The following is a 4,190-nucleotide window of genomic DNA, read 5'->3' on the forward strand; positions in this document are numbered from 1 at the left end:
CTGTTCCTCTGAGTTTAGATGTTGGACGACCAAACCATGTTGCTATGCATTTTTCACAAAAGGTTTTGTCTGTCTTACAAATATTGCTTAGGGGATGGTTTGCAGACATCACAGTGTGCAGTGGGTAACACCGTTGCCTCCTGGCAACCTCCTGCCACCTCTATGCGTTTGCATGTTCTCTCTGGGTGCTCAGGCTTCCTCCTACAGTCCAAAGATGTGCAGTTAGTGGAGGTACGTTTGTTGGGAGAGTTTAGTTTTTCACTCTAACAACAAACTACTTATCAAGGCAAGCTGCCATGGAAAGTTTTTAAGAGATCATGTTCTGCAGCCAAGCTCAGATACAAGTAGCTCCATTCCAGCTTTTTACAGTCGTAACAAGATTACTTCACAGGCTTAGTCACTGGCAGGGAGTGCAAACAGACACACTTCCAGCTTATTTGCAGGTGTATCACCTCAAGCTCTGATCTGGAAGGCTGCTGGTGTGCAAATGTCACTTCCTTCAAAGAAATCTCTCTCCAGTTCTAAACTGCACATGCTTCTTAAGTTGCTGATGTGATTTTGGTGGCGATTTGCGAAATATGGGTAAACACTGAGCACAGGATCTTAATATTGCAGTCTAATTCATTATCCACCATTTAAAGCTGGATTCTTACTAACTCCTAATTGACTGCTGGTCAAACAAGTCGTTGCATCGTCTATAATGACGGTGAACCTGTGCTCAAGATGTTTTAATAAAGGCATCTCAGGATTGAATATTAAATGTCAAAGTATCATGCTGTTAAAGGCCCCAAGAGTGGTTGTGTTGACAACCTTTTTCTTGTTTTTCTACTTAACAGCATGGCCATATGGACAGGGGTGCTGGTCAGCCCATATTTTAGCTTAATACAAATATCTCAGCAATCCTGGGATGGATTGCCACAAAATGTCATGCAGACATTCACTTGTCCCCAGATGATAAATTGAACAGACTTTCCCTGACGTGTCTGCTTGTGCCACCAGGAGGTAGACATTTATGGTTTTTAATGAAATATCAAAGGACATTTAACACACATATTCAAAAACGCCAGAGGGTGAATCATTAAACCGGTGAGCAATTAACTTTAGATCCAGTGCCATCCTTAGGTCAGTGTTTTAATTGGCATATATATTTTTGTAGAACACAGAAGAACAATAAGTGGCTCAGAATGAACACAGAGTTTTTCACCCACTTGAAATATGTATTTCTGAAAATATGCCAAATGTTCATCTTTGCCAACAGTAGAAAAGAAAAGTTGTTCCAACCTCTGGCAAAAATCTTAATGTAAATCAGACCATAACTTTTTTCTTATCCTACTAACATACAGACAAATGAACCAATCAGCCGTTCCTCCTTGGCCGAGTCAATGACACCGTCTTTGATTTTTCAGTTTTCTGATCTCGTTCAACAGCAGCACAGCGTCTTCTTCTTTCCTCTGGTTCAATGGGCATAATATCATGATAGCCACAGAAGGGAACCGGAAAAAGTCCAACATCATTAAGAACGTGTAAATTGAAATGTATTTGGACGTGAGGTTTAACTTTTGATATTTGTTTTTCTCTACCCCCATTTAATCAAGATGTTTTGGTTTTTCCAGACAGACGCTCTTTTGGGTCAGTCACATGAGTAATTAAAGTACAGCAACCTCCTACAGCAATCGTCAATCACATCAAAGTTTTGCACATTTGGTGACGGACTGCGTGTAGTTCCAGTGAACGTTGGTCACGCAGAGGTTAAAATTCAATGCCCTCAGCAATTACCGTCTGATTTAGACAGACTGATAAAGGTTTGCAAATAATTGGCTTCTTATTCAAAAATGCAGACAGATTCCCAACAATTTGAGCCACCCTGACCAATGAGTGCAACTCATTAGAGCATTTGACTTGTATTATGGTTATATTCATATATAACAACGAGGTTGCTGAGCACATGTCATTTTGCAGTTTAGTCACTATCTACCTTGTAATTTTTGCTACAAAAGAGATGAAATTCTGAGTGAATTTCTGCGTTTGCATAAATAGCAACAGAATATACGATTTGTAGCAACGTATCCCAGTTAATTGCCATATCGACACAAACAGATTGCATCCATTCAGTTGCAGACTGACCCCGTCTTACTGTTGGTTTATCAATGTCTTGATGCACTGAAGTTGCTTTGAAAATGGCATCTGACTGTGAGTGCTTGCAGACCTTGTCCCTATCATGTCAAAGGCAACAATCGCAATTTCATTGTATACAGTTCCAATACTTTGGGTCTCCAGCCACTGTTTTTTATTGTGTCAGTGCAGCTTTAGTGACTGGCCTGATTAAATAATTCTGCAGTATCTTGTGGGACAGTACAATTAGATAATATGTGGAATTACAGTCTGGCCCTACTTCGGCTTCAGTTACATTTTCTTTATATAAGTAAAGCGATTTCCAACATAAACATATGCAGAAAAGGTATAATGGTACATGAAACATGCAAATATTGACAAAGTTAATTTTGAATCCTTGGTTTTGCTAACTGTTTTATTTGTTGCAAATATAGTCATTTTTGGGTGCAGATATTGCTCCTTTAAATATTGAATACATCCTCACGGTGTTATCTGTGGGGCTGTATGCATGTTTGGTATCCAGAAATGAGTTTATTGCTTCACTGATATATTCCTTCTAATATTCCCTTCAGATACCAAGGTGAAATGGGACTATAACACAACGCATTTTTGTTTGTTTGCTTTTCTTTTCCCTTGAAATCACAGTTTTACTGGCATATCCTTCCCGAATCCACAGCTAGTATGAATAAAATAAATATGTGGATAAATATTCCAACTGTAAATTCTTTCCCAGCAAATGTTTTTTGTTTATAGTTGCAATATCTGGAGCTTTGAGAGCTTTAATATTAGTTCACCGACTGGCAGGCTGAAGTGAAAAATGTGCATGGGGATTACTAACTATTAAGACAAGAGAGAGACTTTTTTTCATGTGAAGTCCTAAATAAAGCCAAAACATCTTCCAATAACAACATCCTTGGAAAGCACAAAGTACTCAAACAGTAGTTTGTGTAGTGTACCCTGGTGCTTAGCAGTCCCACAGCAGATCCTGCAAAGGTGCAGGAAAGGACTGCTTTACTCAGAGTGTATGCTGTGACAGCCGGATGGAGCTTTTGAGAAAATAAAAGCCATCGGGTCCCGATGTAAGATGACACGGTGCTCATTTGCTTCAGAGGTGAGAAATACTCAAGGCCCTGGTGCTGCATGACCTTGGCAGTTGTGTCCCCAGGGAGAAATGAATTAATAGCTGACCTTTAGATTACATTCTCTGCAGTACTTTTCTTTGCTGTCTCAGACAAGTGTTTAGTTTCTGTACAGTAGTCTGAATAATGAGCTGTTCGAACATGGTCCATTTAGTAAGGACCATGTTTAGTTCACACATAAACTGTAATATAAGTGAATATTAAGTTGGTATGAAGTGCCATCAATTAAGAAATAAAAAATGAGTCATGCTGTGTTGGAGGGAAGCTGTGATAGTAAAAGGTCCAAATGAAAATAAAGTACACAGCTTATTTATTATCATGCTTATGTTTTAATTAAATCTGAATAAAAGGAAACTATATGGGACAAAAGTTGGATAAAAAAGTCAGAATCAAACCATTTCCAATTAAATTATATAGAGAGTAAAAAAATTATTTTAAAATCTATGCAATTAATATTAATTATATGGAATTCCACAGGGAATAAATAGAATGTAATTTATTTCCCAATTATTCCGCCCAAACATTTAAGTGAGCAGAATATTTTTAATCTTTGGCTTGCAGAGAAAATGATCAGACAAATGAAATGTTAACATACTGATTGTTAAATAGTTTAATTGTCATTGTGAGGGAAAAGTTGACATTTGTACCGAGTATCAGTAATCCAATCAAAAGCTAATGAAACAAGCTACTCACAACCACAAATATAAAAGTCATGAACTGGAAATTTCCCCCCATTGTTACACGATAAAAGTGCATCACCCCACTAAAGCTGGGTCAACATTATCAATCTCCCAAGGACAATGATTGACTACACAAGAATGAGTGACTATTGTCCAAGAGATATTTTTTTCAGGATCAGGAGGGGCAGAAACTGCAGAGTATAAGTTCAAAAACTACTGACAAAGATTTTAAAAGTCTGTCTTTACCAAATTTGACCCA

This window comes from Perissodus microlepis, chromosome 22 (assembly GCF_051167445.1).
Source record: "Perissodus microlepis isolate ML-2025 ecotype Zambia chromosome 22, ASM5116744v1, whole genome shotgun sequence".
Lineage (NCBI taxonomy): Eukaryota > Metazoa > Chordata > Actinopteri > Cichliformes > Cichlidae > Perissodus > Perissodus microlepis.